This window comes from Aethalodelphis obliquidens, unplaced genomic scaffold (genome assembly GCF_003676395.1).
Source record: "Aethalodelphis obliquidens isolate GAN/ISIS:26980383/991018 unplaced genomic scaffold, ASM367639v1 scaffold22, whole genome shotgun sequence".
Taxonomy (NCBI): Eukaryota; Metazoa; Chordata; class Mammalia; order Artiodactyla; family Delphinidae; genus Aethalodelphis; species Aethalodelphis obliquidens.
Window position 1 is genome coordinate 4,090,794 of NW_020837966.1, and position 24,458 is coordinate 4,115,251.

At 40.4% G+C, this 24,458-nt stretch overlaps 1 long non-coding RNA gene across 1 annotated transcript in view; it reads left to right on the plus strand.

Annotated features, from left to right (window-relative positions):
• Positions 1-69: 69 nt before the first annotated feature.
• The window catches only part of LOC113628009 (uncharacterized), an 80,765-nt gene continuing 56,376 nt past the window's right edge, over positions 70-24,458 (plus strand). The window contains exons 1-3 of the long non-coding RNA XR_003435848.1: positions 70-1,163; positions 2,852-2,950; positions 20,694-20,860. This is a non-coding gene — a long non-coding RNA (uncharacterized LOC113628009). The remainder of the gene's footprint in view (positions 1,164-2,851; positions 2,951-20,693; positions 20,861-24,458) is intronic.

A 24,458-nucleotide genomic window follows, 5' to 3' on the forward strand; every position in this document is an offset into this window, starting at 1 on the left:
GGGAGGCAGGAGGGGCAGTGAGGAGGGGAGAGGTGGGGGAGGGGAGGGCAGAGAAGGGAGGGAAATATGAATTTGCCATACCCGACCAGACGAAACGAACTTGTTTTCTGCCAGCAATACCCACAGCTCTCTTTTAGGCACCGGTACTTCCCTTAATTTCTAGATAGGTCACAGAAGCTAGATTATCTGTCTCATCTAAGGACACACTAGCAAATGGCAGAGTCAAGACCAAACCATTGCTGATTCCAAAGCCCATGTTCTTTCTAATCTACCCCACTACCTTGGCTTACCATTTATGCATTTCATTTTTTAGTGCTGGAGAAAGGGGTTAAAAATAGCTTTATTTCTATTTCTCCCTATAAGAGCAAAGTCAATGCACACGTTGGTACAATAATAATAACAGAACTCACAGGGGTTGTGCTCCTCCTTTGCGCCAGGTCTGGGCCACATGCCTTGGAGGAGTTATCTTATTTCGTCTTTACAGCTCCGTGGAGTAGGTGCAAGCATTTGGGATCTCCTTTTACATGTGAGGGCACTGAGGCCCTCCCAGGTTATGTATACATGCTCGAGGCCACGCAGTTAGAGAGGGGAGCTGGGCTCGGAAGCCAGCAGAGTGACTCCCCCGCCTGCCTCAGTCACTGTCCCATCCAGGCAGTTCTTACTGGGAAGTCATTAGAAGAACACTCAGAGTTTCTGACAGCAATTTTGCTAAGAGATATTGATTCGTTAACTATTTTAACTTGCTCTTTGTTTCCTCTTTTTACTTACTCTTGTCCTCAACCATCGTATCTGTGAAACCATTGTTTTAATGTGCTAGTTTCAGATTTTCTAATATACATGAAACTAAACACACATTAAAATAAATGAAAAAGTGATAAAATAAAATTTAAAAATTCATCTGTATACCACCTACCAGTAACTTTTATGCTCTGCCAGTGGTAAGAATATTTTCCTCCGTCACTGCTCAGAAATATCACTTGTTAATGAGGTAGAAAAAGGTCAGATCATACCCAACACTTCTGAATGGGGAAGAAAGAGGCAGGACCCGGACTCAAGGATTCGACTCCAGACCTTTCCCTCTGCACCACCAGCCTCCCTCCTGTGCCTCCTCTATGTTCCCTGGAATCCCGAGGATGCAGCTGGGGGCTTCAGAAAGCTTTAAGGTACAGCTGATCCTGTCTTTATTTAAAATGCTTGTATTTTGTTCATCGTGGATGTTTTTGCATTAATCTTGATTCTTTAACAAATACTACATAAATTATTATGTGTTTTGATTACTGAGTTTATTTAAATGTTTTAGTATATAATACATTTAATATGTTGTCTTTATACCAACATAGTCAAAAACATACTTTTTAATATTTTTTTAACAGAGAAGGGGGGCCCACAAAGATCACAACATGGCCCTTATGAAGCTGATTACTTCCTACCTCTGACACATCCCCACTTCTCCCTCAGGACCTGGGACCCCATGAGAAACCAAAACTGTACCAAGCAGTGTGCCCCACAGTGGCTCAGAGCCACCTGGCCCTTCAACTGCAAAATACGAATGCGTTTTAAAAGCTTTACCTTGGTACATACTGTTTCTGAGAAACTCCATAATATGTAATTTTAAATTTCCATTCACTTACTGACGCTTATAACCCTTCTTGCAATGTCCTCAGCTTCTCTCTCTGGGGCACTTTAGTCTCCAGCCTTTTATCCATGATAAATTATCCATTTAATCAAACTATCTAGCTTAAGCATTTTTGGTTACTGCTTTATTTTTTTCAAACGAGAGGGGGGCATCCAACAAACCAGATGTGACCGTCTCCAGTTTCGTTTCTTAATGTACAAGTTGCAGATTCCTTATAGATCCTCCGGGGTAAATCACAAACAAGAATTAGCACATCACCAGCCTAACTTCCTCTTCTCAGCATGTCTGTTTCAAATTAAAGTGAACGACAGACTCAAATATCAAAGGCATATTGCCCCTAAATTAGCCAATCAGCTCCAAATACAGCTGGAAACAAGAGCAGGGGATAATGTTTTTCAATCAGCGGACAACCCTTTGAAAGTTTAATTATAAATGGTAGCCGTTTATTTCAAGCTAAATGAAATTTGCCACTTCTATGTAGGCAATACACACTGTATGTCATCCCAGCCCAGTCTCTTATCTCTTACTGCCTACAACAGGGGGAGCAAAAATTATGTAGATCCCCATTCTCTGACTTCTATTATTTCATTATTCTTTGAAGGGAATGGAAAATGCTTGCTATACAATTGTTAGAAGAAATCAATTTTCTGAGCAGCTTTTTTTTTTTTAACAAAGAAATTTGTCTGGATTAAACTGACGAGGCAGACTAGAATCAGTGTCCTTGGAATTGGGAATCCCGTTATCCATCAATGAGGACTGTTTTCCAGATCAGGGGAAAGAAGGGGTGGTCAGTTTGAGATTGGTCTCAGGTGTCAGGCCTGGAGAGAAACGAGGTTGTTATCTGTTCCTGTCAAGGAGACGATGACCTCCATCTCAGGGGTTCGCGTTCTGGAGATAATTGCAATGAATCATTTGCAAGGCAAGCCTTCAGAACCTTCTGCATGGGCACAGTGCAATCTTCCTCACCCATATGACCCCCACAGCCCCAAATTACATGTCACTTCTCCTCAGGTAGGAAGATCCAGTGGACAGGTATGGATTTGTCTGCCCAGAGCATCACCACCCTTAGGAAACTCCTCGTCCCCCACTTCATACAAGTGCTCCTCTCCTTAGCCCTGCAGGATGAAGTGTGATAACTGGCCAGCCTGAGTCAAGAGCCATCCCTCAAGTGAATCTAAGTGAGATTCAAAGTGTGACATGCCCATTGATTTACAGGATTCCCATGTTCCTTGGAATGGAGCCCAGAAATGGAAATCTGATATAGAGCTATTGAGGCAATGAAGCCCAGCCTTTGAAAACGGACAGACCTGCCATGTAAGTAGCTGAGTGACCTCATGCAAACTGCTTAAACACTCTGAGCCTCCATAGTCCTATATGTAGAATGAGGACAATATCTGTCCTACAAAGTTTTTGTAAGGATTATAGTTATTGCTTGCAAAGTTCTGGAACTACTGTAGCTACTAAAAAAATAATAAACATATGTAGTCATATACCAAATTATCAAACCTCATCAGCCAGTGATGATAAAATGGGGTCATATTTGTGTTTAACTCCCAAATGACCGTGATCCTGACTCCAGGTGGTTCTACCCCGGGTACCAGTTCTGCCCCTCCAAAACACCCTGAAATACCTCCCAAGTACTTCATCCTGAAGTACTGTCTCCCATGTGTTCACAAAATGGTCTGAGACCATCTCCAGGAGAGATCCTCTGTCAGATAGCATCCACCATGTTTTCCTGTCTTTATTGTCACTGCAGAGTGCACTCCTTATTATTAAGTCACCAGAGTCCAAGCCGGAGATGCTGTCCCTGATGTCCCCTTGTCATTGCTCCCTGCGGTGACCCAGTGGTGCTGGGTTCTGGTGGCAGTGAGGAGAAAGGTCTCTCCTCAGCTACCTGGGCCTCCAGTTCATTCCTTATTTCCCAAAACAACTCAGCAAACTTCAAAGAATCAACAGCATTCAGAAATGATCCCATTGCCGTTAATCCACACCCTCCAGAAAACAGTCTGCCAAATGTGAATCAACAGTTCCCACAATACAGACAGAAACCTTTTTGGAGCTGATGGCCGCTTCTCTCCACACCCACCAACACCCCCACTCCATCCCAACAATTTCAGAGACCCGAGGGCTCAGCCTCAGCCAGGTCACGCATGGAATCTGAGTCAACTCTTCATTAATCAAAACAAACCCTGATAAGCTGGGACAACGTGAGAGAGTAGCATTGATATATATACACTACCAAATGTAAAGTAGATAGCTAGTGGGAAGCAGCCACATAGCACAGGGAGATCAGCTCGGTGCTTTGTGACCACCTAGAGGGGTGGGATAGGGAGGGTGGGAGGGAGACGCAAGAGGGAGGAGATATGGGGATATATGTATATGTACAGCTGATTCACTTTGTTATACAGCAGAAACTAACACACCATTGTAAAGCAATTATACTCCAATAAAGGTGTAAAAAAACCCCAAATAAACCCTGAGTGTAGATCCCGCCCACAGCCAGTGAGTGACCACATGCATGGAGGACAGAGGACAGATAACATATGGGTTTGCAGAGGTCAAGGGGCTCCAAGAAAGGATGTGAATATGATTCGTTGGAGAGTATGTAAATCAGTTTCTCCTCCCTCTCACTTTCTTACATATGCCCTGTGATATATATGGTTTTCTAACAATAAAGACAAATTATGACGATAACAAGGTCAAGGTACAGCATTATTATAAGTTATATTTCAGTTTGGCTTTATAGGATTATATAGATATTGGGTCAATAAATAATTTGTGTGTATTGAATCATTATCTATATGTTATATATTAGTATGGTGTACACTAATATATATTATATATATTAGTATGTTATATATATAAATTCATTTTTGTAAGTAAATATAAAACTTTAGACAAATTTAACTAATTAAGCCTTTATTAATGGAGTGGGGTCAAAGGTAGGTGCTTTGGGAAACCTATTTAATTTTTATAAATAAAACACTGATTATAAATAGTAACATATGAATATATCAGGACTCTTGTATTGATCTTCCTATTAGGCCTTCAGAGCTAACTTTTACTTGCATGTACCCCAAATGTCATGCTGTGATTGAGAAAATCTGCCCACCAGATTTCACAGCCAATTGTTTTTGTGCCAGAGGTGCTATGTGATCATATATGAAAAGGCAGGAAACTCAGGGATTCCAGTGACCCATAAGTGGCCTATTGCCTAGTAGCAAGATTTCAATAAAAACCCTGCATGAAATGAGCCTCACACTTATAACAAAATGAGTCTGAAACAATCAAAAAGTCGTATGAGGTCCATGACTCTATGACAAGGCTAAGTCCAGGAGGCAGGCAGAGTAGGACCACAAGGAAGATTCAACACGGTTTTTGCAGCCAACTTTTTCTGGTCACAAATGGCTGTTCTGTATAAATGTTCCTGAAAGTTCTCATTTCTAATGGTGGGTCTTAGATAGCAATATTTCACCAAACCACAATTTTTAATGGATCATTACTGTTTTTGCATTTTGTCTTAATGTTACTTGTCTTTCATTTCCTTAGTTGGTTAAACTACTATTTCTTCTCTGTTTCTTGCATTTCATCTCTACTGAGGATGGTATGACTTCTTCATCCTTTCAAATTGATGAAATTAGGTTGGGTCTGTTTCCTTAATTCCCTTAATTTAAATGGGTAAGACTGAGTCATTATGGATGAGTGATCTCTTCCAGACTGCCCTCCAGTGTAAATGACTGAGGGAATAAGGCTCTGAGAACTGAGTCATGAGGTCTAACCAGGCTTGCTGGGCAGGGGAGGGTGAAAGAGCCTGCGTAACTCTTTCCTGAAAAGCATAGTGGGGGAGATACAGCAGATCTGGGTGAAACCAGATGTCTTAACCAACCAGTTGTGTTCAGGTAAATTATTTAGTAAAACAAAGCCAAATACAATTTTAGTTAAATCCTATTTGATGAGAAATGGATGTTGTTGCATTGGTTGTTGTTTTTAAATTTTTATTTTGAAATAATTGTAGATTCACATGCATCAATAGTTGCAAGAAGTAATACAAAGAGATTCCATCTACCCTTTGCCCAGTCTCCTCCAGTGGTAACATCCTACAAAACTGCAGTGCCAGATCACAACCAGGGTATTGACAATGATACAGTTGAGAGGTAGGACATCTATATCATTGCAAGAATCACTCCTGTTGGCCTTCTCTAGTCACACCCATGCTTTTGCCATCCCCCACGCCTTTCTTAATCTCTGGCAACTGTTAATCTGTTCTCCATTTCTATAAATTTCTCATTTTAAGAATTTTATATAAATGAAATCACACAATATATAACCCTTTGAAACTATTTCCATTCAGCATAATTCTCTGGAGATTCATTCAAGTTGTAGCATGTACCAAGAATTCATTCAGGATTTCTCAACATGGAGATTCCACCATTTGTTTAATCCATTGGGACATCTGGATCATGATATGCTTTTAAATATTGTACAAATTGCTTGATACTAATAAGCAGTTGTGAGAACACTTACTGGAATCCAGGAGTTGTTTTAAATAATTTATACCAATTTTCTTACTTTACTCTCGTGACAGATTTGATTAAGCAGATGTAATGCATGATTAAACTATAAAGTTTATATAAACTATAACATTAAAGAGAAGATATCTTCTCCTATGGACTTAGATGAATCTAAAGGGAACTATAGTATAATTCAAAATTAATGAAATTCTTCAGTTGATATAAAATGGGAATTGAGAGAGACTAAAGTAGATGACACGGGACTAGTCACTTGTAAAAGGAAAATATATAAATATCACTTCAAGCATTGTTTTAAAAAAATTAAGTAGAGGCTTAAAAAGTTTGGAGCAAAATAAAATTGAATAACTAAAAAACAACCGTCTAATGAAAACTGGGAAAAAATTTGAAAGTAAAAATAAAGAATGTTAAATAAAAAATTATAGTGTTAAACAGCAAAAATTTCTTAATGTATTCAACATTACACTAAGTAAAAATAGAATAAATTAAACACACTAATTAAAAGACAGAAACTTTCGGATTGAATTAAAATGAAAACAAAAATAACACCAAGCTCTACAATATTTAAAAAAGATACACTTCAGATAACAAGGTGGAGAATCGAGGAAAATAAAGGATAGAAAAAAATGTACCACACAAATAAGAGTCAAAAGGAAATTTAACATATGTAAGATTTATTCAAATTTTAATTTTCTTTAATTTAAAAAATTCTATTGAAATATAGTTGATTTAAAATGTTGTGTTAGTTTCAGCTGTACAGCAAAGTGATTCAGTTATACACACACATATAATATATATTATATATATAATCTTTTTATAGTCTCTTCCATTATACATTATTAAAAGATATGGTAATAGTATAGTTCCCTGTGCTATACAGTAGGTCCTTGTTGGTTATCTATTTTATATATAGTAGTGTATATATTTTAATCCCCAACTCCTAATTTACCCTTCCCCCTTTGGTAACCATAAGTTTGTTTTCTATGTCTGTGAGTCTATTTCTGTTTTGTAAATAAGTTCATTTGTATCATTTTTTTAGATATCACATATAAGCAATATCATATGATATTTGTCTTTCTCGGTCTGGCTTCACTTAGTATGATAATCTCTAGATCCATCCATGTTGCTGCAGATGGCATTATTTCATTCTTTTTTATGTGTGAGTAATATTCCACTATATAAATTATATATATATATAACATCTTCTTAATCCATTCATCTGCCAGTAGACACTTAGGTTGCTTCCAGGTCTTGGCTATTGTAAATCGTGCTACTATGAACATCGGGGTGCACGTATCCTTTCGAATTATGTTTTTCTCCAGATACATGCCCAGTAGTGGTATTGCTGGATCATATGGTAGCTCTATTTTTAGTTTTTAAAGAACCTCCATACTGTTCTACATAGCGGTTTTACCAATTTACATTCCCACCAACAGTGTAGGAGGGTTCCTTTTTCTCCACACCCTCTCCAGCATTTATTATTTGTAGACTTTTTGATGTTGGCCATTCTGACTGGTGTGAGGTGATACCTCGTTGTAGTTTTGATTTGCATTTATCTAATAATTAGTGATGTTGAACATCTTTTCATGTGCCTTTTGGCCATCTGTATGTCTTCTTTGGAGAAATGTCTATTTAGATCTTCTGCCCACTTTTTGCTTGTTTTCTTGATATTGAGCTGTATGAGCTGTTTATATATTTTGGAGATTAATCCGTTGTCAATTGCATCATTTGCAAATATTCTCTCCCATTTTGTAGGTTGTCTTTTTGTTTTGTTTATGGTTTCTTTTGCTGAGTGAAAGCTTTTAAATTTAATTAGGTCCCATTATGATAAAAACTCTCTCAATAGTGGGCATAGAGGGAACCTACTTCAACATAAAAATATATGACAAACCCACAGTGAACATCATACTCAGTGGTGAAAAGCTGAAAACATTTTCTCTAAGATCAAGGAAAAGACAAGGGTGTCCACTCTCACCTCTTTTATTCAGCATAGTTTTGGAAGTCCTAGCCACAGAAATCAGAGAAGAAAAAGAAATAAGAGGAATCCAAATTGGAAAATAAGAAGTAAAACTGTCACTGTCGCAGACATAGAGAATGGACTTGAGGACATGTAGAGGGGGAAGGGTAAGCTGGAACGAAGTGAGAGAGTGACATGGACTTCTATATACTACCAAATGTAAAATAGCTAGCTAGTGGGAAGCAGCAGCATAGCACAGGGAAATCAGTTTGGTGCTTTGTGACCACCTAGAATGGTGGGAAAGGGAGGGTGGGAGGGAGATGCAAGAGGGAGGAGATATGGGGATGTATGTATATGTATAGCTGATTCACTTTGTTATAAAGTAGAAACTAACACACGATTGTAAAGCAATTATACTCCAATAAAGATGTTTAAAAAAACACAACTGTTTGCAGATGACATGAGACTATGCATAGAAAATCCTAAAGATTCCACCAGAAAACTACTAGAGCTCATCAATGAATTCAGTAAAGTTGCAGGATACAAAATTAATACACAGAAATCTGTTGCATTTCTATATACTAACAATGAAAGTTCAGAAAGAGAAATGAAGGAAACAACCCCATTTACCATTGCATCAAAAAGAATAAAATACCTGGGAATAAATCTACCTAAGGAGGCAAAAGACCTGTACTCAGAAAACTATAAGACGCTGATGAAAGAAATCGAAGATAACACAAATGGAAAAATATACCATGTTCTTGGATTGGAAGAATCAATATTGTCAAAATTACTATACTACCCAAGGCAATCTACAGATTCAATGCGATTCCCATCAAATTATCAATGGCATTTTTCACAGAAATAGAACAAAAAAATTTTTAATTTGTATGGAAACAAAAAAGACCCCAAATAGCCAAAGCAATCTTGAGAAAGAAAAACAGAGCTGGAGGAATTTGGCTCCCTGACTTAAGACTGTACAAAGCTACAGTAATCAAAACAGTATGGTACTGGCACAGAAACAGAAATGCAGATCAATGGAACAGGATAAAAAGCCCAGAAATAAACCCATGCACTGACAGTCAATTAATCTATGACAGAGGAGGCAAGAACATACAATGGAGAAAATACAGTCTGTTCAATAAATGGTGCTGGGAAAACTGAACAGCTACATGTTAAAAAATGAAATTAGAACATTCTTTAATACCATACACAAAAATAAACTCAAAATGGATTAAAAACCTAAATGTAAGACCAGATACTATAAAACTCTTAGCAGAAAACACAGGCAGAACCCTCTTTGACATAAATCACAGCAATATCTTTTTGCATCTGTCTCCTAGAGTAATGGAAATAATATATGTAAGATTTTTTAAATCATAAATAACAGAAAGAGATGTTGCATTTATATATAGTTATAGATATATATCCAGAAGCAATGATAATAATAAGAGCAAAATACATAAAGCAACAGATGACAGAAATGGGAGAAAGAGAGGTAAAAAGCTATTGGAGATTTAAAATCACTGCTCTCAGAAGCTGATGTACCTAATCCAATAAAAATAGACTAGAATATAGAAGACATTAATAAAATAATTAAAAAGTTATGCATATAACTTTATATTAAAATTTGCATACAGACATAGACTACACACTTTTTTTCTAGAATAGATTGGTCATTAAAAGAAATCATATACTAGAGACAAAAAGAAAATATCAATATATTTCTAAGTCTCAAACAGAAAATGTTCTCTAATTTCAATGTAATAAAATTTAAAATTAATAAAACTGAGTTAGCTAAAAATAAAAATCAATTTATTTATAAACTAAGAAAAAATGAAACAAAAAAATTTACTATCAGATAGAACTTGGGGAAACTAGAAAACAAAAGGGGAAATTCTACAGCTTAAAGACGATGAAAGTAGTACATGTCAACATTTGCTTGATGTTGCTAATGCAGTTCCTAGAGTGCAATTTATAGCTATGAATACATTCTAAAAATAAAAAATTTGAAAAATAAATAAGCTAAATGATCATTTAAAGATGAGAGGGAGGGCTTCCCTGGTGGCGCAGTGGTTGGGAGTCCGCCTGCTGATGCAGGGGACGTGGGTTCGTGTCCCGGTCCGGGAGGATCCCACGTGCCGTGGAGCGTCTGGGCCCGTGAGCCATGGCCGCTGAGCCTGCGCGTCCGGAGCCTGTGCTCCGCAGCGGGAGAGGCCACAGCAGTGAGAAGCCCGCGTACTGCAAAAAAAAAAAAAAAAAAAAAGATGAGAGGGAAAAGACAACAGAGCAGATCCAAAGAAACAAGAAAGATGGCAATATAAATGACAGCTGCAGAAGGTTTTACAGATGAGGGAAGGAATACACAATTCCTAACTTATATACATTGTCTTAGAAAGTTGAAAACTGGGGGCAAGTCTGGGCAGCTCATTTCATGAGGCAAGTATAATTTTAATAGCTAAACCAGATGAAAAGAGTTCAAGACAAAAAAAAGTACTATAATTTGAGTTCTGAAGTTAGTTTTAAAAATATTAAATAAAATATTTATTTCCAAAAGTATATTAAAATGATTCAAGGATGGCCCAACATAAGAAAAACTAGCAATATAATTCCCCTTAAAAAAATAGAATAGAATAAAAGACTGGAGGGTCACAATAGAAATAGAGAAAAGCAGATGATAAAGATCAATATCCACTTCTGAAAGAAAACAAAATCTTAGAAAAGTAGAAATAATCTGATAAAGTTTATCATCCAAAATTCATTGAAAACATCATTTTCATAAAGGAATTTTATAAGCATTTTTTTGAGGTCAGGAACAAGACAAACTTTATCACTGTAACAACTGCTATTCCAAATATTTGGAAAAGCAATAAGATCACAAAAATAAATAATTTCCTTTGAATTGGAAAGGACAAGACAAAATATTCATTACATAGAAATCCACGAGAATCAGGAGAAAACCATTAGAATTTGTAAGAGAGTTCAGCAAGTTTTCCAGAAACAAGGTTAAGTTATAAAAACCAGTAGTGGGCACCTACTAAAGCAAGTTCCTATTAGAAAGTATGATAAGAGAATTTACAATAGCAACTAAAACTACGAATTATCTATTAGCTGATTTTAAAAAGATTGCACAGGATATTTGTGGAAAATTTTTAAATTTTATTCTAGGACATGAATAATGACCTGCATAAATATTCTGCCTAAGGTTTGGGTCAATTAAACACTGAAATGGTATCGATCGATATACCCTGAATTCGTTGAAAATAAATGCAGTTCCAAGAAAAAATTCAAGCATGAACATTTTTTTTGGAAAATGTTTTCTAAAATATATGTGGATGAATAAAAGTTCATGAATGGCAAAGAGTATTTTGAAATAGAAGAGTAGGGAGATCCTTCTTGCCAGGTACTGACATATTAAAAAGCAGTAGTAATTAAGACAGTACAGCAATAAAATAGGAGCAGGACAGTAGACCAAGGGAGCAGCTTAGAGCACCCCCATCGACTCCTGGTGCCTCTGGGACCTGGCATGTTACAGAGAAGGCATCACAAAATAGTAGGAGAAAAGACTGATTATTCGGTAAATAGCATGGGAAAAATAGCCTCACTCTACAGAAAGTTTAAATTAAATCATTACCTCATACCAAATAAAATAAACTCGATATGGAGTAAGAACTAAACTGAAAGTTAAAAGTATAGAATTAATGAAGAAAATGTAGACAAAATCTTTACGACCTTGGGATACGAGAAGCTTCTTAATCCAGACTCCAACACATAAACCCCAAAGAGATAAATTGATGGCTCTGGTATCAAAATGAAAGATTTCCTCTCAAAATTACACCATAGACAAAGTTATCAGCAGGGGTCAGGCTTACTCTTGACACTGCAATGTCATCAGTTTACCAGTGAGACTGTTAATTGAGCAGTTACTATGTATCAGGCACTGTTCTGAGTACTTTATATATGTTGAATCATTCACTCTTCTTGAGTACTGTTGTTAATCCCATTTTAGGGATGAGGACAATGGGTTAATAAACTTGTCGAAAGTCACGTAGCTGGTGAAGGGTAGAGCTGGGATTCGAACCCTGATAACCTGGCCAAATCCAGAATCTGTTCCCATAATTGTGGTTACACCACTGTTCAGGATTTTCCATGCTGATGCCGAGGGGAACAAGATAGGGAAGGGAAGAGGCAAGGATGTCAAGTACTGCAAGGATGATGAGGAGAGATCACTGAATGTGTCATTCCAGAGACTTCTGCAAGTACTATTTCAGGTGGAGGTGTGCTGACTTGTGGAGAAGTGACCAACAAGCAAGACAGCTCAATCCTTTAAACTACAACTCTAGAAAGTTTGAGAAGGACTCATCCTTTCTCTTAATTCTAGGCACGTTAGTGTTTTGTGGTTTGCATTATAAGAATATATTTTTAAAAATTCTTTGGAGAATGCTGCCGATTATGAAAAACATGACAGCTATAAACTTCCATGATTCTTACTCTCCAGAACAGACTCTCCACAAATACAGGGTGTCTGGCAAATTACAGCCAAAGACTGAACAAACTGGTTTTCAAACCAGCATCTCCAACTAATATTTTCCACAACACGCAATCCTATTCTTGTTTGCAGTAAAACATTGGAATGAAACCATACTCTGTTTGTTCTCCAGCTCACATTATGACCTGCTATAAAATGAATTAATATTCATAAATCTTTTTTACTGCACTAATCTCAATGTTTTAAAGTGGTGATTACCACCTGACATGGGGCAGGCCAACAACTAAAGGAATCTTCAAACAGCATAAGATCCTATTCCCACATGGGGGTTTGAAGAGGAAAGCAAAGGAGAAGGTTCACATGTTGAATTCGGGCATAAACACGAACATTCTGAGAAGATTTTCCATAAGGACTCCAGATACTTTGGGATAAAAATGTCCTGAACATTTTTTCTGTAGAGTGTCTGGAACATGAGCAAGGGTGTTGGGCATGGGTTATGTAACATGGAATATACCACATGGACAACCTTTTTGAAATTTTCCAGATGAGACCTATAGTTTGAAAAGCTTAGAAACATCTTCTGTGATATTCATGTGTTCTGTAATTAAAGTTTCTTCAGGCTCTGACAACTGAGCAGTGGATTAGCGTTGACTATCCGTATCCAAAGCTACTGAGAAAGCCTACAGGCTTCATCAGGCTACCTGAGGAGAGGTAGGCCTCCGAGCTGCCCAGCAGGAAACTCGGAACACATTGGAAACCAAGAATGCCACGGCACATACATCCGAACAGAGAAACTGGGAAGAGAAGTAGTAGATGCTTTGGGTATGATTTTAATTAGAACAATAAGGAAGCAGCATGGTTTATACTGTTGAGAATCTTTATTCTTAGTTTGGGACCTAAGTTTTCAAGACTAGAGAAGGAACGAGGAGAGACTCATTCATTCAATAAATAGTTATTGAATTTCTACCAGAAAGCACCATGCAAGGCCCTGGGGATTTGATGGTGAGCAAAAGCAGAGCTTAAAATTTAGTAGGCAAGATGGCCAAGTAATGAGATGAAGGAGAGGATAATTACAAGCTGAGATCAATGATTTTAAGAAAAGTAATAGAGCTCCAAGATAGTAACAAAAGAGGTTAACCAGGTCTTGAGAGTCACAGAGATGCTAAAGAATTTGAAAGCGTTCACTACATGAAGGGAAGCAGTACCTGAGCTCTCTGCCAGAGAGACCCAAGAAGGGCCATTCTGCCTCGCAGTGTCAGGGGAAAAGTTGTGGTGGGAGAAGCTGGGGAGCAGGGAGAGTGGTAGCCGCCCTCTCCCCCTTCCCTGAGCACATTCTCCCAAGGGGATGCCTTGTCAACAATATTTTTTAAATACTCCATTGCCAGGAGATTGTGGAAGAACTTTGGAGGGAGCAATGTAGAGCAAGTCCAGGCTCTTAGCTACAGAGATGGTAGTCAAAGGTGTCTTGCAGTCATGCTCATCCCTCAGGTCCCACTATGGGCCAGGCTGCACCACAGGTTTGCTCCTCCACGGGGGTAGGTGCTATCTAGCTCAGACTCTTTTCAGAACTCCAATGTGTAGCTTTACCAAGTTGCCTTTCCTGAGCTGCCGACCCCCAGAGCCATCTGCCTAACGACAGTTTTATTTGCCTGTCTCTCATATATTTCAAGTAAAAAGGGCCCCGAACTGTTCTTCTCTTTCAGTACTAAACCTGCTCCTCCTCTGGTTTTCCATCCTAGTGAATGTCACCACCATCTCCTCATTTGCTCAAGTGGAAAACATGGCAGCCGGGGCATCGTCCTCAATGCTTCCCGTCTGTTTCATCTCTTCCTATCCAACCGATCAGTGAATAACTTTGAAGTCTACCCCCTTGATCCTCTTCCTCCCACCCCTGCCTGTGTTGAGACCACATCACCTCTTCCCTGAAAGACTCCAACTACCTCCAGCTCCAACCTGGTCCCCCTGCTGCACTTCTTGCCCAGCCCCAGCCCCCCACCTCCAGCTCAGTTTTTACCAGAGACCTAGAGAGAATCTAGTGTGTGAAACTTCAGAGAGAGAGAGAAAGCATGACTGCTTCCGTCCTCGGAGCATCTCAAGGCAGCCCTCCTGATGCCCTGGGGGACTGGGAAATCCTTGAACTTCTGTTGACAGATGGCAGGAGGCCCATGGCAGAATGCTGGTACTTCAGAGGAGAGGCCATTACTGTGTGAACTTTAGGGAAGATGAATTCCAGGAAGGAAAGGCCTGAGGGAAACTGGTGCTTCACATGCTCTAAAGCGTGGCTTTTCTGTTATTCCGGAAGGCTTTTCTTTAAAAAACAAAAGTATAATAACCCTAACACCACCACCACTAGTATGCTATGGCTGACATGGTCAGTGTCTGCCGTATTTCCTTGGATCCCATTATCATTTCCTTCCTTTATTCCTTTTCTGCACACAGTGTCCAGTGTGCCTCCCAAAGCCTGTGCCCACGTCTCTTTCTCGGTGCTGCCCTTACCCTGCTGGAGTCCACGTGTTTTATCACATGCAGTGAGATGCCGCTTCCCTCTGGGGTGTGTCCACATTGTCTCCAAAGCTCCTTAGGGATTTAGTCAGTATTACCCTTGTTGTAACTGCTTGATATCCTTGCTTAGCTTCCTTCCCCTCCCTCTCCCACTTTCCTCTGGTTTTTCCTGGGATGGCCTCCCAATAATCACTTTCCCATGAATCCTGCTCTCAGGTTCTGCTTCTGGAGAACCCAGCTCTCTGCACCAGGCACAGGCTAAGTACTTTCTGTGCATTCTTTCCTCCAATCTTCAAAAGAACCGCATGAGGTCAGGACTATCCATAGCCCCATTTTACTGATGGCGAAACACAGGATCAGGGACATTTGGTTTCTGTCACACAGCCAGTGCTGGGAGAGCCAGGTCTGACCCAACCCATGTCTGATCCAACTTTTGACCATTTTGCTACACCGTGAAATCACACCCACTTCCCTCCACCTTCCTCCACAGAAAGCAGAGTCTGAGAAAGGGGGCTCATTCTGGAGAGTGGTCCCAGGGAACAGGTGGGAGGAGCGGGAAGTACAGCAGGACAGGGGAAAAGCAAATATGAGGTGTGTTCCGGCTGCCTCCGTGGTGGGCTTGATCCCATCCAGCCAGACCCTTGGAGTTGCCTGTGGAACACACCTCAGTATTGCCCACCTGAAGGATGGAATGGGGAGTGTTTCTCCACCAGCTCTGTCCCCTGCTGGTGAAGGATCCCCAAAGGTTTTCAGTCTCTCCCACTACCACCCCTACCTTGTCAGGGGAGCCCCCGGGCAGAATGTGAGAGAAGCACCGTCAGGTACACCCAGGTTGAGCAGCTGCCACAGCAGTGACTGGGGATGTGAGGCGGGGCACAAACGGCTTCCAGAACACACCTCCTTCTACCATCTTGTGCAGTCCTTGCCCCTTAGTAGGAAACCACATGTGTTGAGCGTACTATGTGCCGGCCCTGGGCTAAACACTTTCCATGCCTCAGTTTATCCATACCTGGCCACACCTGACTGGGCAAGTCCTGGTATGATTCCCAGATTACATTGTGAAAACCGAGGTCCAGGGTGGTGAGATGACTCGCTCCTGGTGTGTGGCGTTGTGGGGACAGGGACTCCTGCTCTTACCCAGCCCTGGGGGCTGCTCCTCAGGGCAGCCCGCCTCACAAACCATGGCAGCTTTCCACGGGCTGGACAGGCCCCAGCTCCGGGCCTGGTTCTTATTCGGGGAACCCGGCCAGAAATCCAGCCAGGGACCGGATGGCGTCTTATAATTTCTCTGTATCCCCCGAGCTGCCTAGCACTAAATAAATACTTGCTGACTGATTGACTCATACTGGCCTTGCTTCCAAGTTTCCCTGGGCCCCTTCTCTAGGCAGCCGTCTCCCTCCCTGGCCTTTTGGACTCCCCCATTTTCACCAGCTCCCAAAGCCTGAATTTGAAAATGTAGGGAGTGTTGTGTTTCTAGAGATACGAGCTGATGACAGAAGGGGCTTAGCAGTGAGGGTGGGTGGCAGTGGAGCCATGAGAGGAAAAGGTCGGATGGGATGGGAGGGGTCTTCACACTCCTTGTGCCAGAGGGGCCCCCAAAGCAACTTGAAACCAAGAAAAATGTGCACTGACCACTCTGAGGAGATATTTGTGGGAGACCCCATAGTTGGGTGGATAAGGACACAGGCTCCAGCCCAGGCCTCCTGGGTTCATATCCGGGCTGCAGCTGTCACCTTACCTCTCTGTGCCTGAGGAATTTCAGCTGTATACTGTGATGATGATAATAATAATAACCACCTCAGGGTTGTTGCTTGGGTTAAAATGAATTAATACAGTGCCTGGCTAGTGGTAAGTGCTCCATGAGTATTAACTGTCGTGGTTGCTGTTCTTATGCGGCCGGGCGTTATAACCCTGCAAGCTCAGCCTGCTACTATCCTTCTATTGATGTGCAAACAAGGCTCAGGGAAGGCAAATGTCGTGCGAATGTATGGGAGTGTAAATTCAAAAGCAGGTCAGAAAAAAAAAAAAAGCAGGTCAGGTTAACTCTGAAGTCCATGAGCTTCTGCTACAATCAGCGTTTACACATTTCAGTTGTTTATCTGTTATTATTCCAGTATTTATGAGAACTATTTATCATTATTGCCCAGCATACTTTAAAAATATCTACCAGGAGAAAGTTGCTTGAGGGGAAAAAGAATTGAGCAGTGAGCAAGGGAGAAGAAGCTCAGCTTTCATAATTGAATGGAAGGACAGCCTGGCTCAAAGTGGCCTCAGTTAAACTCAGCTCAAATATCAGGTTTTCTTAAAAACTTGTTCAGATGTTCCAGTATAGTCATTTCATAAACCTGCAGGACTTGGTACTGCTTTTTAAAATCTCATTCATAACAGTAAAATGGTGTAAGCCTGAAGTTCTATCAACATATAATCTTTGAGTTCTAGACTTAGCTAAGAGGTGTGTCACGTCTATGTCTAAAGTAGTCTGGTTAAACCAGCTGCCCCATTGCCTATGAGGCAGTTGACCCAAGAAGCGGCATCTTGGCAACCAAAGGAGCATATTGTGATTTGCAGTCATGAGCGGTCTGCTTGTACTTCTACCTGTAATACTGTTACTACCCCATACCTGCTTTTATTCCTACTTACTCATATTCACAGAACACCCACTATTTTCTAAGTGTGTTACTCACTTTATCTTCAAAACAATCCTATGAAGTAGGGAATTTTATCTTCATTTTACAGATCAGGAAACCAAGGCCCAGAGAAGCATAGTAACTTCCCGATGACCACCAGTCAGTGAGGTGTGCAGTCACCCCAAGAAATCTGACTGGACTTTCTGGGCTCTCAGCCACTATCCTGAACTCTACTACTCATTCAGAGCATAAAAATGGGCCCCTGTGGTCCCCACCGGCAAAATGCACAGGGAGAGTGTCCCAAGGGGGGCAGTGTTTATAAAACTTGAGCAAGAAAGAACAAGATTCTTAAGGGTATAATAACAGATTCAATTCTGTTCCTATCACATGCCTGTGTCTTTCATGTATGCAACCCTGTGTGAATTTTATAAAAATCTAGCAAAATGGGAATTGTCCAGGTTGATGAAAGTGGAAACTGAACCTTAGCAAGGTCAAATGGCTTGGCCCAAACCGCTCAGTTATGCATATGATGTAGCCAGGACTAGGTTTCTTGACCTCTGATTTCAGGACTTGTTCCATTCTACCAGAACTTCTTTGAGGCTCTGAAGGAAACTATATGTATTTATCCCACCTGTTTGGAAACGTAGGTTTCATTATTATTCAGGTATGATGAAGCAAACAGATGAGGACACAACTGCCATTGAAAAGATAGTTTGTTACTTACAGTTCCCAAGAGGAGGGGATATGCCATACCATGCAGGGCTACATAGGGAAGCACCAGTGTCAGTCAGGAGGCAGAGGGAGTGAGGAGAAAAAGTGGGCAAGAAACTTTATTGGTGTTTCTATGGGAAGGAATGTGAAGCAGGGTAAGGAAGCTAAGTGGGTTTTGGATTGGCTACTTTGAATAATCTTGGCGAACTCTGGGGCACTGGGGCTGTCCTTAGTTGTCTGATACTTGGCCCCTGGGGTGAGTAGGGCAGGAGGATAGTGGCCCCAGTGTGAGAAGTGGTTGAGGTATGGGCTTCACACTGGTTGATTTGCCTGTAAAGGTGCATTCTCTGATGAGTTGCTTACCATAGCTAGGAACCTGTGGAGGAGCAGTCCCTTCCAGTGTCAACAAGGCCCCAAGATGTCAAAGAATCAAAATAAAAAGACACGCCTAATACACCACCCTAGAAGAGAGTAGGCGTAAGGCTGTCCTTATAAGAAGAAACTGAGCAAACAGGACACAATTAGATTGAATGGGTGGTTGGATGGATGGATGGATGGAGCAATAGATATGTAAGGTTTATTCTCCCTGACGTCCATAGCTCTAGTCTAACACATATGGTTGTTTCAGTGGAAACGTCCCTATTTGAAGATCAAGGATAAAGCACAGTCACAAAGCGGCATTCATGCAACCCCTGGATAGATATTTCATCCATTGCTTCAAAATGAAGACCCTGCTAAATGATGTGGAGGGAGATTGTAGGAGCATAGCTGGCCATCTGCGATTTCACATTAGCTGTTATTCCCCATAACTCTGCTGCCGAGACATCAGATCATGGCTGGTTAGAAACATGAAGTCAGTTCCCTTCCAAAATCAATAAGAAACTTCTGACTGGGCTATCTGCATTGACTCGGAAAGAAGAATAAGGATGCAAAGTTAGAAAACCAAAGCTAGAGAATAAAAATTTCTGAATGGGTGCTTTCATTGGTTTGTTGGCAAGAAACACATTCAAGGAAACCAGGTCGATTTTCAATTCCCTTTTTCATAAATTAAAAATAGCTTCTTCTGATAGTTAGACACGTGGGTCCCAAATGGCCCAGGTAATTCATTAGCTCAGATGGAGAAAACACGTTTCTCCATCAGTGCGTTGGACTCATCTCACTGTGACACCCCAAGCTCGTAATGACACTGGAAAGAGAGCCACGTTTCAGCCCAGTCCAGCTGAATTCAAAATTTGACTGTCTGCAACTGGTGCTTTTCCTTGCAGGACATTTCTCCAGAAACTCATCCCCGAGACTCGCTATTAATTGGAGAAGGTTTATTTATCCTATAGGCTTGATAATCAATCATCGGATTTCAGCACTTGTTTTGTGGGATTCCATTTCATCACTTGCTACAGTATATATTATTATTCATTATAGAAGTTTGTTAACGGTGTATTTATTTGAGTGACTCTCCCTCTAAATAAAGGGGCCTTATAAAGTTTTTTTTTAAATAAAGGTTTATTTTTACATCAGCTATTTGCTTTCCTATGCGAAACCTCTGAGCAGCATGCAAACCGAATTCCTGCATCTCAGGCCGGGCTGGGGCTGTTGGAAAGGTGATAAAAGCAGCTGGCCGGGCCCTTCAGCAGATTCGGTTTTTTCAGCCCTGTCAGTCACTTCCCCTTTGAGAAGGGAACAAGACGGCTGGTAGAGATTAGGGATGGTAATGTAAAAGTTTCTACCTACTGCATAAAATTCTTTCAAATTAATGCAAGCATTAAATTGTCAATGATTTTTCACATAAAGTAGATATTAAACTGTGCATGCCCGCTGGTGTTGGTATAAATTTTTGTCAACATTTTTGGCACACGGGGGCTGAGCCTGGGGGGTCAAGAAATGTTTTTAACCAAATTTTGTTGTTTCAGTTGCTCTTTTTACACTCGTGTGTTGTAACTCAAACGTAGAATCTTTTCCCAAAAATGAAATTTGGCAGGCCATTAGTCCGTAATGTGGTCTAATGCCTGTGGGTATTTTTTAAACATGTAAATGGCCAAGATATTTAGGTTTTTGAGGTTGAAAAACTGTGCACGCACTCTTAGCAACTTCTTTTTCAGCTGTATTTAGTATGCATATTTATTGCACATGTGTATTATGAAGCACGCCGATTAGACTGGAGATTAGTTGGGAAAATATACAAATGCCTCTTCACGGGGCGAATGTCTTACAGTGCGTGAGTTGATTTGTCTCCTCTTTTTACTAGGGAGTAAGAGGTAGCCCTGAGGCAAACCCTGCCCCCCACGGCCCACTCCCAGAGTGAGGAGACTTCAGGCCATTCCCACTCATCCATGGGGCTAGAAGACTGAATGTGGCAGCCACCCCCAAGCCTGCTGACTGGCTCCATAGCAGAGTAATATCCAGAGAAAGAGGGTGAGCATCTGTATCTCATGGTTCTAAATCCCGTCTCCGGTCTCATTGCCCTAACCTGTACCAATGCCCTGTGGACATGAATCCTGGGCTTTTCCCAACGCTCAAGGATCCACACACAGAATCCAAAACAAATACTCTGAGCATAAAGAAAACATATTATAGCCTAATCCACTGTCCAGATCATTGAAAAGTAACAGTTATTACCTCATTTGAAAGTAATCTTTAACAATTAGCTTAGGAAAGTATTTCATAATTTTTTGCTAGCCTTACACAAACGAAAAATTTTTCATGTAATCAATTAAATCTGGCAGCATAGCATCAGGCACTCATTAGGCTGGGCTGCTTGAAATTCATGTACAATTTCTTCCTTATGCTGATCCGCAGGAGCTTTTAAACTTGCACTGGGATGCTGGCAACATCCCCCAAACATCTCAGACACATTGTCTCTCTGAACCTGAACTTTTTTAATGGTGGTTAAACATGTTGTCTGCTTTAGTTTCCTGTCTATCTTCATCATGAGCTAGCACCTGTTTCCAATAAATTATACTGGGCTGTATCAGCAACACCTTGGCAACAGCTGCCACCCTTAAAGGCGGAGTGCCCTTGAGGACAATACACCTGTGAACACACAGAGTGTTTATTTAGCTGAAAGCCAAAACTCTAAGTTACATAAAGCAATTATCTAAAGCCTAATGTATGCCCATTATTAACACAAAATAACCCTGTTCTTAAAAACCAATAAAGATCTATTTAAAGGATTTTTCCAAATCCAGCTGAAATTTGTACTCAACTAGAGAGCTAGTCTTCACCTGGGACTTAAAATTCTAATGGTGGGCAAGGGAGAGGTTTGTATGTGAGTTATAATATTCTTAGCTCACGCCTGGAATATAGGGCATGAGCATGAATGGGTGGTACAGCCAAAGCTTTCGACTGTTGAGCAAGGACTTGCTTATTTAAAATAATCTTTGTTACAGGTCACTTTTTAAAAAAAACATTTGACTATGGTCTAGAGGTTGGAGAAAGGAGTGGATTGTTTCAGTTTATATTTAAATGGAGGAATAGTTCATCCCAGGATACCCTTCTTTATTTGTACAACCCACCTTTCCCTTATGGTTCATTACCTAATAGCATTACTCTTAGGTAATGGGGTTAGCAATATACTAATAACGAAAATGGAACCCATGTCAGGTAAAGAGCTTCAAACTTCCATCCTGACACATGAAATATATTAATGATGAAAATTCCAGCCAATTATAGTATCTACTGCACAGAGTTCAGTTTCTAGAGTGTTTGACCTGAGGCCCTTTCAAGAAATGGCATCACATATTACATAGTCTTGAGCCATAAATAATAATAGAAAATAGCTATTGTTTCTCCCCCCTTGAAGACCCATGAAATCTGAGTGATTTTTTGCTTAGAGTTTGTAATATGTTAATCCCTGTCTGATACTTCCTGTTGACATTTAACTGACGGACCTGTAGTCACTTAGGTGCGAATGTGTTTTAGCGCTTCTGTTTGGCTGAATGCAAATGCTGTTGGAAGTAAGTGCTGATGAGTATTACAGCTCCCAGCTTGGTCCATGTCAGTGTCACTGATGGTTCACATGCAGTGCACATGAGTGAGTGCCTGAAGCCTGAGAATCGGACATTGGAAGACAGTTTTGAAACAGCAGGTCTGTGTTTTATAACAAAGTCCACAACACACCAGGCCAGTCATGCTTTCCTTAAACTAGCCATGTGAGTGACGATGAGTTAGGTTGCGGTAGATGGAGGAGAGGCTTAAGAACGTGGCACACCATGGCCATAATTGCTTTTTTCTCCTCTTTGCAAATTGCTGCTTCTTTCATTTATTTAGCAACTGTTTTCTGAGCGCTTATTCCAGACTACAAGCTGGGGATACTAAGATGCATTAGACAGATGGTTGTTCCTTTTTGCTGGATTGCAAAGACCTCCTCTGTGTGTTTGAGACATCTGTGATGAGAGACCAAGGTTCTAACTGTGATTCTGTCACCACTGGTAGAGTTGGTCTGGAACAAGCCGCTGGTCCCCTTTCAGCCAGTTTGCTCCCTTGTAAAACATGAAAACCAATTCTTGGAGCATCTACATCAGAGAAGTGACATAAAACTCAAATCAACAACTAATGCAAATATATCCTGCAACTTTCAAGCTCTGAGTCCTTTTGAGGGTCCTTTTGTTCTTGCGCTTTACTAGCCCTCAAGTTATTTCTTTAGGTGACTTCTTGTGTGTGTGAAGACCCAACAGGAAACTCACAAAATGCAGCCACAGCAGCAGTTTCATTATCAAAACTCCAGCAAGCATTCCAGCCAAACTAATTCCCCACTGGATCACTTAATGTGTAAGGAGATCTTTCAGCCAGACTTCACTGGGGGGCGGGGGGGGGGAATATATATATAGATATAGATAGAGAGAGAGAGAGAGAGAGAGAAAATTAAGAAAAATATGTTTTCCTTTTCTAATCAGTATAGCATTATGCTAATTCAAGGCTCTCTCTATAAAGATATAGGACTTCCTCCTTTGATTTATTTTTATGATTAGGGGCCCTCACAAACAATTGCTTGTAAATGTGAGAGCACCCAGTTTGCATTCCAGGCCAGAAGAAACCCAGGAATGGATTTTCAAAGGAGAGCTCATTCCTATCCCCCTGGAGAGTTTATCTTTATTAAAGGTCAGCAAATGTAGAGCATGCTTTGCTAATTTACCACGCGTATGGGAAATAAGTCATGAGTACAAGTTTGTGCAGAAGATAAGATTTACTATGTTTTAGATAAACTGATTTTTGAATATTGAAAGGGTAATTCAAAAAACATTTTAAAATACTATTGGTTTCTCTGCCTGCTTGTCAGATTTCCCATTGGTGATGAAACCCTGCCAAGTATAGATTTAGTACTGGTCATGAAACCAGAGCTGGGCTTGTGGTTACCTGATAATAACTGTGATAGTAAATTCATCCATTAATTTCTTTCCGGTTTCCTTACATGGGTAACATTAAACCAAGATATTACGCTATTGGATGGAGAAAATCATTTTCATTCACACACACACACACACACACACACACACACACACACACACACTTTGGAATTCTATTAGGCTGCTAATTCCCAAAGACTACAGATGTCCCTCCTATGCCATGCTGGAAGGATAATGCAAAAATTGGAAACGAGGTGCCCTGTGACCTGGGACTATCAAAGGCTATTAGACACAGTGGCAGGCTCCATGGAGATGGACAAGTGTATTAAAACTGGATTCGTAAAGAAAATAATAAATACAGTAACCTGTATATGATTAATGGGGCAAAACTTGCCCTTGTTTCAAGCTGTCCCATAGATAAATGGAGCTGTGACTAACAAGTGAACTACTGTGAGGTTTTGCTTTGTTTTGTTTTTTGGTGGTGGGTGGGGGTCAGTTAGGCTAGACCCATAGACAAGGGAAAAAATTAGATCTTTATAACACACTCTTACTTTGGGCATCGGAGAATTTATGCGCTTCTGGGGGCATCTCGATGGACTGTGTTTTCCTCACAAACAGATGGGCTTATGAGTGCCATTTTATCAGATTTAAGATTAGGCTTCAGATTT